This window comes from Pseudonaja textilis, chromosome 1 (genome assembly GCF_049901715.1).
Source record: "Pseudonaja textilis isolate UNSWEBS1 chromosome 1, rPseTex1.2, whole genome shotgun sequence".
NCBI lineage: Eukaryota > Metazoa > Chordata > Lepidosauria > Squamata > Elapidae > Pseudonaja > Pseudonaja textilis.
The window spans coordinates 228,720,750-228,735,135 of record NC_141990.1 but is presented as its reverse complement, the minus strand read 5'-3'; the positions used below and the strand labels follow the sequence as shown (position 1 = coordinate 228,735,135).

Here is a 14,386-nt window from a genome sequence, read left to right as displayed (position 1 = left end):
CTGTATTATAGACAGAAAATAATAAAATAGTTAGCTTGCACTCTGCGCTTGTCGGTCTGGTTCTTTGCCTCTGACATGGCTTCTAACAAGCAAAGTCAATGAGGAAGCAAGCAGTAGGCTGCAAATGGTGATTACATGAGTGTGAGATGCTTCAACTGTGGGTTTGCATAATGATGGCAACTGGAACTGCCAAAATTGTTGTCATAAGGTGGCACAGTCACATGACATCATAACTTATGATGGTGTCACTTAGCAATTGAGTTCCTGGTCCCAATTATACCATCAGTAAGTGAGGACTATGTACTAAGTTCTGGGTGTATATATTGATATAAAAAATAACCTCATATCTGAATAGTAAATGTAGTTCCAAAACTGAGTTAATCACAAATGCATTTATTGACCATAATTTTATTCATGGGCTTATATGACATTCAGAATAACAAAATCTCTTATTTTAAATAAAACCTGAACATATTAACACTTAAACCTTAAAAGATTTGGAAGGTTGATCAGTTTCTCACTTTCTTTTATGATTTATACTGTCATTATTCTGGTGATCTGCATACTAATTTGATTACCATATTTTTCAGCTTTTAAAATGACATAAAAATTTCTAGTCATAAGAACCACATTGTTAAACTGGACATTAATTTCCTCCCCTCTTCTCTTTAATGACTCCATTTCCTTTCTTTTTAAAATGCACAGTAAAAAAAGGAAAATTAAAATGAAGAGGAATTGAATGTGTCTTTGCAGTAGACTTGTTGGCCAAATCCTTCCCATCCTGCCATCTGTAGCTCAACACCTGCTCTTCCATGAAAGAGCAACATATAAACTCATCAATTTTGTCTGCTCCTTCTAGGCGTGAGTCCCACCCCTTTGTCATTGGCCAGGCAATGGGGTTTTCAAGGCAATGTTGACCAGTGATTCAAAGGAGAAAGTATCCCAGAAGAAATTCTGAAAAGGAGTTCAGTTTGGAAATAGATGTGCAGCCATTCCTGCTCTCTCCCCCAAAGATCAAAAGAGGGTGCTATGCTTTAGTTGAGTCTCTATTCCCCCTATCTGAAGCCCATCACTCTATTCAATTCCCCTTACTTGACATTCTTTCCAAAGACAACAGTGTCAGAAACAAAATAATAAGACTTTTGCAATGGTACACTTCAGCATTTTTTTAAAATAAAGTTTTATTTGGGTTTTCACACACAAAATACAAGTAAAACATCTTTTTTGAAAATAGCATGGTCGCGGGTAACTTCTTTATACAGACACAAAACTCAATTTCATGCTCCTTTTTGTATTCTATTCCATATCTTATACTATTTTACATTTTCTGTTCTGTCTCACCTCTAGCCACAAGGTGAGAGTCCAAATTTCCAAAGGAAAATACTTAAACAGACAGAAACAGGAATGACAGAGTTAACTTCCTTTGGCTGAATCCGTCTTTGGCAGTTTTCCCAGAAGTTGTCTACCAAGTCCGATAATGAGCAAAACCATAAATCAGAGGCGACCACCACACAGAATAATTTATCCGAACTACTAACTCAAATAAACAAGTTGACCCGAACAGGGATTCAGAGCTAACACGCCTCCTTATATTCCCTGAGGGGCATGTCAGTCTCTTTTCTCAGTCCCTGATTTGACATTTCCTTTTACGTTGTATGTCACAATTCTGCCTGCATCTTTGCCTTGCATCAAACCAGCATTTCTCGGCTTGATCTTCAGCCAATGACTCCGGCACATTCTCCTGATTATCTGCCGACACCTGAGGCAAAATCAGGGAGGAAGATTCTGGGGAGGAAGATGACTCCGAAACTTCCAGCAAAGCAGGCTCAAATCTTAGAGCCAAGTCCTCCTCTTCCTCCTGACTCCCATCTGTGTCACTCAACAAAGCAGGCTCAAACTTTAATGCCAGATCTTCCTCATCACTCGAGCCTATGTCATCTGACAGAGCAGGTTCAAACCTCTGAGTCACAACAATTTTCTATATAGTTTTTCCCCTCTTTTAATTTTCTCAATTTTATTTTGATTATCTCATCTCAATTCAAATCATTATATTTATACTTTTGTCTGTTCTGTTTCAATTTCATATTATCTTTTCTCATTAAACAAATTTTCTCCTGTACTTACTAATTGGAGTATGACACCTTTATATCTTTTAATTACATCCATTCAACTCTTATTTAAACTTCAATATATACCTTAAGTTTATGACCTTCAATATAATACATAATACATAACTTCCAATTGAATTCTGCTTTGCATATTCTTATAATACACACTATATTATTTTTTTTAAAAGGAAGAAAGATTGTAAATATATGTAATTATAAACCCTCATTCCATTCCAGTTCAGTTCTATCATTAATAATCATTAAAACCATAACATCTTTAACACTTCTTTTCAATTAAATATCATACTTCCTTAAAAACACATATAATCTCCATAATTAATTTTCCCTTATTTCTCTTCACTTATGTTTTATAAATCATTAAATATACCTTTTGTTACATTTATTTATTGACAAGCATTCCACTGAATTATGATAGCTATTTTATCAGACAGGAAAGGGGAGAAAGAGAATGGAAAGTTTAAGATTGGGAAAAACATCTCTCCCCCTCCACCCAAAATAGAGTGAAAAATAAGTATAAAATCAGAAAGCAACAGAAGAGGAAAATGCAGTAGAGAGAATTAGAACTAGAGAGACAAGGGGGTAAAAAGGGGAGGGAGAAGATGAGAGAGAAGAAAGAAAGGAAAAGAAGTTATAAAGGACAGAAGCAAAATATAGAGAAACAGGGTCTATTTAGAGATAATGGGTGAAAACTTAATGGAAAAAGGGATTCTGCAAAGGTACATAAGATAGTATGGTTATATTAGAAGCAGAAATAATTTTAGAAAATATGAAACAATGTATGATTAAAATGTCTGATAAAATAGGTACACTTCAGCATTTCATTGTTACTATTTTTATTTGGCACACCCTTTTATTAAGGAATTCCTATTACAATATTAATTCACAGTGGGGGCCTGGCTTCTTTTTGTCCATAGTGAAACATACAGTTGCACAAAACCTCATTATTAAACATGCAATGCATTCATTGCTGACATAACCAACAACGCACAGCTGTCCAGAATCCAAGTCCTGGAACATCCTTGGAACTTCCTATTGCTTCATCTCAGCTGCTCCTCCCAGGATCAAGCAGGAAAGATGAATTGCTTCAGAGGTGGTATTCAGCAGGTTTTGACTAGTTCTGGAGAACCGGTAGTGGAAATTTTGAGTAGTTTGAAATACCACCACTGACTGGCTCCACCCCCATCTATTCTCTGCCTCCTGAGTCCCAGCTTTTTCTATTTAATAGAAAAATTGAAAAGAAAAAGCAAGAGCAGCCAATTGCCACTCCGGTAAAAATAAATAAATAAATAAAAGCAAAAGATAAAAATAAAAAAGGGAAGGGAAAAAATCTTCAGGTGCTTGAATACCTTAATCCAATTGGTTCCAATTATGTAGGAAAAAAGGAAAAGAAGAAAAAAAATATAAAATGGAAAAAGGATGAAAAAATAAAAAAATTAGGAAAAAAATTAAAAAGACAGAAATCTGTGTATTCCCCTTGCTAAAAAGGTAAAACAAAGGGTGGAGGGAGGGGGGGAAAGTAGTCTTATTCTTGCATCAAAGGACTCAAGTCCAAATATAAAAATCCAAGTGGGGGGGATAGAAAAAAAAGGAAAGAGAAAATGCAATTCTGTCAATAAGCAAAGCACTGCCACTCTATGTTCGAATCTCTTTACTAAATCAAAAAACAAAATTTCCCAAGGTCACTTCAATCTTCTTTCTTCAATTTCAAATCCAGACTCCAGCTCTCAGTAGTTCCACAGAAGAGCACCTGCAAACAATCTACATGCTCTTCCCACTATCTTTTCAATGAAAAGCAGAGAGTCCTTGAATGTAACGGCAAATGTATCAACAAGAAAGAAAGAAAGAAAGAAAGAAAGAAAGAAAGAAAGAAAGAAAGAAAGAAAGAAAGAAAGAAAGAAAGAAAGAAAGAAAGAAAAGAAAACAATGTATCCAAGCCTCCAGGTGGCAGCGCTACTTATTTCCCTTTCCTTTCCCTTCGCCTCTAATATTAAAATAAGGAATAATAAAAAATATAAAGAATCTAAAATTATTAAAGAGAAAAAACAAGAGAAAAAAACTTTTCCAAAGAGTTATTTTGAAAGGAAAAAATTAAAATTAAAAAGGAAAGACCAGTCCAGTTTAAAAGTTAAATTTTTTTAACAAAATTCAAAGTTCCAATAAAAAGAAAGAAAAAACCTTCAGGTTTAATTTGTGCTTAATCTCTCTACTTAAGCACTTTTATTTTCACTTTTAAATTTAATTTTTAGTCTTTTAGGGTGTCCTCTCCAGAAAAAAATAAGTAGAAAATTATCTCACCAAACTGACACACTTTCTTTCCAAGCTTTCTTCCTTTCCGGAGCTGTCCCAGCTTCAGCAGCTTTAATGGCTGCCTCTCCACCATGGGAAAAGGGGGTTCTCCTGGATCTACCGGGGACTTTGCGATGTGCCTGGGATCAACAGGATGTGCCCTCCTCAGTCACCATCTCTACAGGACAGTTTAGGTCTGTTGGGACCGTCCTGCAATGGAGATATCAGCAGTGATCTTAGAGCTTAAAGATCACATGCTGTACTGCTGCAATGCCAGCTCTGCCCTCTCAGCTTCTCTGTGCTTTTAATGTCTCATCACATGCTTCAGCACAAGAGGTGAGAACTGGGGCATTTGTGTAGAGCAGAGGTGGGGAACTACAGCCCCTTTATGATTTGTGGACTTCAACTCCCAGAATTTCTGAGCCAGCCAACTAGAGTAGCTAGAGGAACAGCGAACTGGAGCAACAGTGACTTCTGAGGAAAGACAGAGATGATGGAGTTTAGCATATTGCTTCTATTGCAATGAGCTGCGCATATTGTCAGGACATATTCAGCCAGGAGTTCATGCAGGGACAAGAGGATGATTGCTCAGGGTGCAAAGGAAAGTCACTCCTCTTGCCAAGCAATGAATCTGGGAAATTACAATCACTCTCTCAAGAGCTGGGGTGTGGTGTCCAGCTTGTCCAGCTCAAGTATAACTTAAATCAAGGTACACTCTTAATTATTTCTATTAGTATATTGTCTTTAGATTCTGGGCATGAGGAACGCTTACAGTTCTTATTTGATTCTGGGATCATCACAAATTTCATAGACCTGGAGTCAGTTAAGGAGTTACAAATACCTGGAGTATGCCTACTGATTCCTGTGGAGGTTGAGACAATAGATGTACTGCCACTGAAAGTTGGTCTTATCATATGATCTACACTACCCTTGTTGTTAACAATTGCATATTAAGCTTCTGTCTCTATATCACACAGACTCTCCAAGTGCCAAAGTCTTGGGGTCAACATGGCCAAAGCTTCATAACTCAGCAATTGATTGGGAGAAGGGTACTATCTCATTCCCTTTTGCTGCCTGCCAGTACTAGAGGGCTCCATTTGCAAGAATTCACCACAAACCAACAGATCAGTCTCAGGCAAGGACATTACAGTTGCCAGCCAAATATGCTGACTGCATACGTTTTGGGGAAGGAAGAAGCATCAATCCTTTCTCCCAATAGAGAGTGTGATTATACTATTGATTTGAAACCAGGGGCTAAAATTCCAGTCATATTCTATGTTGGGGTGGGAAAATCAAAGGGGGGCTGATTCCCTGGGTGGAGGAAAAAAACTTATAGACTGCTGCTTGAAGAGAAGAAATAGGAGATTCCTTTAGTTCTGAGAGTATTGCATAGAAATCAGTTATGCTGTTCTCTCGGAAATAAAGGTAGAGTAAGAGATTAGTGCCAAGATTTTTATAGGCAAGAGTACAAATGAGGGGTTTGTGTCCTTGTGGAGGAGAAATGTATGTCTGTACATGTTATTTTGATGGTCATGCAGTTTCAGAGAAAGTTTGGTTTTAATAATCTTAATGGGTATGTAAAACGTTTGTTTAAGTATGTAGATTTCTTTTCTATATGTGACTGGGCACAGGATATTGAGTGTTAAATTTTGTCTATCTATGGAATTGAGTTCTCTGGGATTTCCTATTTTCCATTTGATTCTGTTGCTTGAAGTCTCCAATTTCTTTCAGCAAGGATGATTAGTTTCGAACATTGTATTTGTCTTTAATAGTTTTTCCAATATTGTTTTCTTGGGTTACTGGTGGGTCAAATTTAAGTGATCAAGAAGACTCTTTTTAGAAGGGAGTGTATAAAAAAACCATGTAAGAATAAAAATTAATCTAACATCGGCAAAGGAGTTTTGAAACAATTTTTAAATAACTCAGAAAAAGGATTTATTACATCTTCTAAGTCACCAGCTTCAGCACCAAGACAGGAAACTTCAAATGCACAAATTCCGCTATTAAAAATACATCAACTGTTATGGGATCATTTCCCACTCCTGTTCTGTATGGACATTTACATTTTTGAAATCCGGCAACCCTGATTGGACGAGCACGCAGACACCAGATTGGTTGAGTGCGCGGCACTGATTGGATGTTCGGAATCGACCGCGATTGGCTGAGCCGATCGCGGGCGATTCGAACGGCTGTCATTGGCCGCAGTGCCTGACTCCAGATCCATATAAGCCGCGGCTTCACCCAGCCGCACTTACTTGTTTTAAGTCTTAATAAATGAGCTGAACTCAAGTCACTGCCTCGCGTCTTTTGTTCGTATCGGCCGATACGACAACTCCCCTAATACATATAGTCCTCAACTTATAGTTATAATGGTCCCTGCCCATTAGGTTCAGAAGACAGGACAAACTTTAAATGAACTGCCTCAAGAAACAACAAGCCATCCCTGCTGGCATTCATAAAAAAATGCACAGGTCATTAAATAGAGCGTGGGGTGCCTTAGGGATGGAGGAAACCCTAGGACGCCTAGTGCAGGCACAAGCCCACCTGTCTCATGATGGATTCAATTCTTTTAACTACTGGTTCTGTGGGTGTAGCTTGGTGGGCATGGCAGGGGAAGGATACTGTAAAATCTCCAGTTGGTTCTCCAAACTACTCAAAATTTCCACTACTGGTTCTCCAGACTGGTCAGATCCTGCTGAATACCATTTCTGCTTGGGCCTCACAAATCCCCCACCCCATCTCATGTTCCACTTCCTGTTCCTGTTTGAGGTCCCACATGCTCCTCCTCACCTTTGTCACCATTTATCTTTTATCATAGACCACCTTCTGGAAGCTGTGTCAAAGGAGAGCAAGCTGGCCCAACCCTTGGTGTCCCTAGATCCTTGATGTCTCTGGACTGCTATGACCCAGAAACAAATGCTATTTTCAGAATGGCCATAATGAATTGTGGGCCCTTCAAAACGGTGCTTGCTTCCAGAAGGGAAAGATGAACACTGCTAGGGAAAAGATATCTTATTCTTCTTTCCCAATGCCTCTCACTGACTCACATGTGTGCTCACCACCCAACTGATTATCTTACCAATAAAAAGATTGGGGAAGGAAAACCTGGGTGCTGCTACCTTTCCTGGTTTTGCCAGTACCCTTTCTCCTGCCAAGTTAGCCCTGCCTTTCAGGTCCCTAGCCTTTCTGCCATGACCAGCCAGCCATTGGAAAACTGAAAACCTCTCCTGACGCTTGCTAGAGTTTGAGAAAAAAAGTCCCTGCATACTAAGGCAGCAGCTTCAGGAAGATTAAAAAGGGCTGTATGTGGGGAAGATGGAACTATATTATGTAATTTTGTGGAGGGAAATGGTATCAAGTACTATTGTAAAGAAGATCAGAAATAGTATCTGGCAGACTTTTTTCTTCTTCATTTTTTATTGTTTTCCACATTTTTTTCCTATGACTTCTTTCTTTACTATTTCTTTTTAATAGTTTTTGTATATAACGTGCCATCTTTTGAGCCAGTCACTTTGGATAATTATCACTGCATCTCCAACTTCCCCATTTTAGGGAAGGTTGTACCAAAAGCAGTGGAATGCAGTTAGAAACCCAAAGGTCTTTTCATCCAATCCCCTCTCAGTGCAGGATCTCTCTCTGACAGATGCCCATCCATCTTCTTGCAAGGGGTAAGCTTTCTTTCAGAGACTTCTGGATGAAGCAGAGTATCTGCATCTCTTCTGGTCTGGGTTCAGGGATGGAAGCTTCAAGTGGTTGCTCTTATGGGTGACCTAAATGGAATTGGATAGTAAGAAAACATTTGTATGGCCTCCTTTTTGACAATCCAGTTTTTCAGTGTTTTTGCACCTTCTGAACAGTGCAACTCCAAAGAGGGATATGATACTCAAAGAGGAACCTGTATGCCCATTACATGAAAGCCAAGAGAAAAGCTCTGGGTTACATCATGGGAAAAGACAGGGAGAACCCTGTCTTACCTGAAGGGTAATTCTCTTGGTTATAACTTGCCATCTCAGGTCACGATGAGTGCTGTCTTTGTTTAAGGAATATAATCTGCCTAGGATGTATGGAATCGGAGACGTACGCAAACCTGTATACATCAAATCATAAATAAACCTTTGTACCTTTGTGAAAGTGCTAACTAGTTTAACTTTAATAGTGCTCCCTTCAGGCCTCATTTTCCATATTAGTTTAATTATTTAATTTTAATTTTAGATTGGATATAATACATCATAGTTGACATGAATAACACAGTGAAAGAAGATATTTACGATGCATTGCATACATGCACCGGAAACTGGAAGAGCAGCTGCCCAGTCTACATGCGCATATCGTGAAGCTGCTCTTCTAGTTACTAGTGCACACATGCGCACCAGCAACTTGGTCTTCCCGTTTCCAGTGTGCATACGCACATGAAGACCAACTGGCTGGCACGCATGTGCATGCTGGAACCCAGAAGAGCAACTGCCAATGGCGCACATGCCAAGAGAGAGGGCTCTGCATGCCACTTCTGGCAGAAGCAGCAGTGGCGGCAGCAGTGGCGGGGGCAGAAGCGGCGGTGGCAGCAGAAGAAGCAGCAACAGCGGTGGCGGCAGAAGCAGCGGCGGCAGCAGCAGCAGCGGCGGCAGCGGCGGGGGCAAACTGTGATTGAATGTGTGGATGACCTTGTGGGATAATAAGAAGAGATGCTGCCTTCAAAAAATAAGTCAAGAGATAGGAGCCCTCAGTGGCTAAAAGTGGGAGGGAAATGCCAAATCCATTCTAAATATCTGGCTGACTGGGCAACAAATTATAATAAGAACACTTATATAAAAATACTTGAAAAGTGATGAAAAAAGTGGTAAGTTCTTGGTAAACATTTTGAAGTGAAAATAATGTTAAAGTGTTGCAGCCCTGAAAGATGGGAATAATGGCTTTCTAAAAGATGTGTGTCTTCAAGTTTTAAATTTCACTAAGAGTCATATATCTATGATGAGAAAGGAAAGACTTTGTAGCAGCCAAATTAAGAATGGGTTTTGGACTAGTACAAACTCAACCACAGGCTGAAGATCACTGTCATATATGTTGTTTGCATGTGTCAACATTCCCCGGTGACACTCAAACTCCCACCATGATCTTCCAGCAAGCCCAATAGTTCCAAAGATGGTTGGACACTATGGTTGTCCTTTCCCCCTGGAATCATCATGCTTTCTTTATGTAATCACTTTTTACTGGAGATCTCAGTGAGTTCATTGCATTACAACAAGCATAACATATTCCTACAACAGAGATTATGGTGATTTCACACTGGGGGGGGGGGTCCTTCACAAAGGTCAAGATCAGTCCCAGACATATATTGTGAGAGCAGAGTTTGCCTGAACTGACCCATTCAACCATCCCTATTCTTCCTCTAGAGACAGAAGCCAGAAACTGCAAGGACCTCCTGGAACATGGGGAGACCCTGAGTGGCTGGTACACAATCTACCCAGCCAAGGGGAACCCAATGCAGGTTTTTTGTGACATGGAGACAGATGGAGGAGGCTGGTTGGTAAGCTGGAGCCCTCCAGAGGAAGAGGAGGAGGTGGTAGAAGAGATGATTATCTATTTGAATGTACAGAAGAGCAAGAAGCCCAATATTTTTGAACAAGTTATCTCCATGCTGCCATTTTTGTTACAAAATAATAGCAACTGTTGAGGGGGGCATCAGCCTTGTCTTCTGTCAAGAGACAAATGGTGGACAATTTGCTGCCCGGGGCTTAATAAAACCTTCTTGAGCCCAAGGCAGCAGAACACTTTCCTGTTATTGTGAGATTGAACAAACAGGAAGCCCTAAAATAGAGCTATCACAGCTCCAAATTCTGCCCATTTATGGGATGGGTATTTCCCACTTTGTGGCCCTCATCTCTTATCATTGGGAGCCCTCCCTAAGGAAGCCAACAAGGGAGAAGAGCAGCCAGGCCTATATGTGCTTGCACTTTCCCTTCTCTTGATAACAAGAAAACTTATAGAAGAGGCCATTATTGGTAGTTACAGGGTCATCCAGACACCAACCACCATCTCCATTCCTTGTAGGGGAAGTTCCTGTTCATCTATTATTCCAATCTGAGTAGGGAATCTTGGGGGAAGGACAAAAAGTTAAGTTGGTATCTTCCCCTGCTGACATCTCTGACTCTGATTTTGTTCATGTTGCTTGGAAATGTGTATATTTGCATCTCCTGCATTCCTCCAAAGGTCTGCCAGGATTCTCGTCTCTAGCAATAAATTTATCACAGCATCTTTATAATAAATAAATTAGGCTGATTGGATCATCTCTCTAAACCTTCATACTGAGTTTTATGGATCTATGAAGGATCTATCCATTTGTTCTTCACCATAATATGCTCTAATCCAAGGGTCTTCAAACTTGACAGCTTTAAGACTTGTGGACTTCAGCTCCCAGAATTCCTGGGCTAACATGACTGGAGAAGGAATTGTTTGGGCAATGATAAGATCCATCTTCTCACCAGTTCGGGTAAGCCCAAAATCTCCTATTCTACTTGATATGCTTCCCTTATGGATTTCTGCATCTCTAGTATTCATTCTCTAATAACATCTATCCTTTGGCATTCAGGAACTCAGCAGTTGCGGATTTATCTGGAAGATTTCAACAGTTCCACAACCTTTGCAACATATTCCAGTTTCAGAATTGCAAATGAATGTCAAAATTAAAAACTAAGCGTGAGTTCCTATTTAGGTGGCAACATGCGTGAGTAATACAGAGAATGCTTCTTCATTTGAGTACCTTTTCACAACGAATGTAACAAATATAAATGTCACATGACCTGATGCAGAATGCAGAAACATTTTAATCCAGGATCTGCTTAATTCCTTTGTGGCCTATCACTGGGACAATGATTTGGCCACATATCCTCTGCAAACTGCAAATATGAACCAAGAACATCATTCACTGGAGTGAACAAAACTTCCATCCTGCTCCTTCTAGTTCTGATAGCATATCAAGGGAAAGCTTATAACCCTTCAACTGATCCAGGAAACAAAATGTGATCCTGGACTCAGCCAAGTTGTCCATATTTTGGCTTAATGTATTAACAGGTTTCAATCATTCTGGTTTATCAATCATGATCACAGTGGTATATTCAGCCACTCAGGTTAAGTTGACCACGATTTCAAGAAACATAAATCACTATACCACACATTGAATAATCTTGATTGGGCTGACTAGTGATGCCAACATTCAAATCAAGGAGATAGTGCAAACAAACCACATTAATATTCAATCTCTTTCTAATTCTTGGTAGTGGAGGTGCATTTTTCATTTGTAAAATCTCCTGCAGGTTTGCATTCCTGGAATATATGAACTTAGTGCTTCCTCTGGGATTTCCTCCTTTTAGGTGATTCTTTCTCAAGGCACAATGACCATGCATTCTCTACCAAAAACAGAGACAATGATATCTATGATGGAAATTGTGCCGAAAGTTTCAAAGGAGGCTGGTGGTACATCAAATGCCACTCTTCCAACCTGAATGGCCTGTATCATACCTCTTATGCTGATGGCATCAACTGGGCTACTGGAAAAGGGTATTATTATTCTTACAAGTATGTGGATATGAAAATTAGACTACAATAAATGAAACCCCAGTTTGTCAGATTCTTCAACAGACATCACCTCAAAAGTACTAGCAGATTAATATCCTCCTCTATTTTCTAGCTGAAAAAGCAAATTAAATGCAATCAATTTTAAAACTGTTCCTTTATGTGTTCACTGGATTGTACTCTCTTAAAGTACTCCCCTTTTTAATTACATAGGGATAGCAATAGCACTTAGACTTATATACCGCTTCACACAGTGGTAAAATCAGAGGTGGTATTCAGTAGGTTCTGACCAGTTCTGGAGAACCGGTAGCGGAAATTTTGAGCTGTTTGGAAAACTGACAAATATCACCTCTAACTGGAAATTTTAAAGTATCCTTCCCCTGCCACGCCCACCAAGCCATGCCCACAGAACCGGTAGTAAAAAAAATTGAATTCCACCACTGAGTAAAATGCTACTGGTTAGGCCCGGTTCAGCCAAATCAGTAGTAAAAAAAACCTACCAGTTTGGCAGAACTGGTAGCTCTGATGATCAGCTGAGAGGATAAAGAAGAGAAAAGCTCAGGAGCGGCCCTCCCACCCTCCCCTGCACTTTTCTTTATCCTCTCAGATGATCAGCATGGCAGAGCCTCGGCTGGTGTTTGGAAAGCTGGGCACACATGTTAGCTGCACACACACACACACACACACACACACACACACACACACGCACAAAGTGCGCAATCAATCACCGAACCAGTAGGGAAACTAATAGAATCCCACCACTGGCTCCCCAGTGTTTTTACAGCCCTCTTTAAGCGATTTACAGAGTCAGCATATTGCCCCCAACAATCTTGGTTCTCATTTTACCCACTTTGGAAGGATGAAAGGCTAAGTCAACCTTGAGCCTAATGAGATTTGATCTGTCAAATGCTGGCAGCCAGCAGTAAGCAGAAGTAGCCTGCAGTATTGCATTCAAACTACTGAGCCATGATGGCTCATGGGGGTGGGGTTTAAATGAATCTTTATTTTGCAAAAATGTTGGAAGAGAAAGAGAAAGGTGCTCCTGAAAATTGTGCAGCTGATATTTACCTATATTGATCTGTAATCTATAAGTAGGTAAAGTAACACAACAGTTCCTACTCATTTGTCTGTCTGTGAATCAACTTCAACATGATTCACTTGGACCTCTTAGTAAAGCACCCTTTAAAGCTTTTCATAAACCAATTGACTTTATCTGAGAATGCCATGTCAGTGTTTTTCATAGTCAAGGAAATCTGAATATAACTCAGGTCAAATCTTTAGAACCAACTTGTAAGGGGAAAAATTTGCTTCCTTTCAGCTACTGATTCAGCCACATAATTCACACTGAACAGGAAGTCTAACTCACTAAATAAATTGGTTTAACTGGTTTTGGGGACCTGGTGCTTTACAAAAGTTACAACCTTTGGGAAAGTGTTTTCAACACACATACAATGTAATTTACTACTGAGAGGAAATGCCTCCTGAAGGGAAACAAATCTGTCTCTCATCCCTAATCTGTCTGGCAACAGAGTCTTTGAATCTCCAAAGTATGACTATAATTCCTTAAAGGTTAGTCAGATGTGATGTTTTATCCTACACAATGAAGTCCCCTTTCTCCATAATTGATCCTGAGATTACACAACTCCAGAGTACTCTTTCTGTACCCCCTGTGTGAACTTCTGCAGAATTCTTCTTCAAGACTGTTTTGGAAGAGAGTTTGTTGGATACATAGAGTGAGGCAGGGTGGGGGCAGAGTGAAACAAAAGTAAATTGGAGATTAAATGGTCCAAGCCCAAAATGGCCATGCAGGATGATGCTGTATCGATTATCGAAAGATGCAGAGATGCTGAAGCACCTTGTTCCAAAGCATGAATAGAGCTTTCCTTGAGCAAGCTGAATAGATTTGTGTGGACTTGGCAGCTGGGTCAGGCTTGACTAACACTGCTGAGTTAAAGCAGAAAAACAAGCTACAAGGAACATCGATTTCTTGTGACTGGCTGTCCTGGTTGTTTGAACCTTCCCTTGACAGAGTCTGTGATGACCCAGAGCACAGTACAAAGATCACACAAACAGCTGGCAGTTCAAACTGCCCCTTTATTGCTCCAAAGTTCCCCAAATGCTCCCATGTTTCTGGCAAGTCTCGAGCAGAATGATAACAAAACCTCACACAAACCTCAAGCAGCTTCTGACTGCAACTAGTCCAGTCCAGCTCTGTTTTCACCAAGGCTGCTCAGCAATAAATCCAAAGGTATTTGGCAAATCAAGGGCAAATCAAAGGAGTTCAAGGAACAAAAGATCCAGGTAATTAGTCGAGAATGCCCACAGAACTGCAAGGACTCTTGGACAGTTCAAAAGTTGGCATGCACACTTCAGAAACTCAGCTTTTTTTCCCAACAAATGTG

General features: G+C 39.9%; 1 long non-coding RNA gene and 1 pseudogene across 1 annotated transcript in view; one reads left to right on the top strand and one right to left on the bottom strand.

The window, feature by feature from the left end:
- Positions 1 to 7,810: 7,810 nt before the first annotated feature.
- Positions 7,811 to 14,386, bottom strand: part of LOC113440344 (uncharacterized) — a 28,597-nt gene continuing 22,021 nt past the window's right edge. Inside the window, exon 2 of the long non-coding RNA XR_015740680.1 lies at positions 7,811 to 8,185. This is a non-coding gene — a long non-coding RNA (uncharacterized LOC113440344). The remainder of the gene's footprint in view (positions 8,186 to 14,386) is intronic.
- LOC113440203 (ryncolin-1 pseudogene) lies at positions 8,685 to 12,068 on the top strand (annotated as a pseudogene).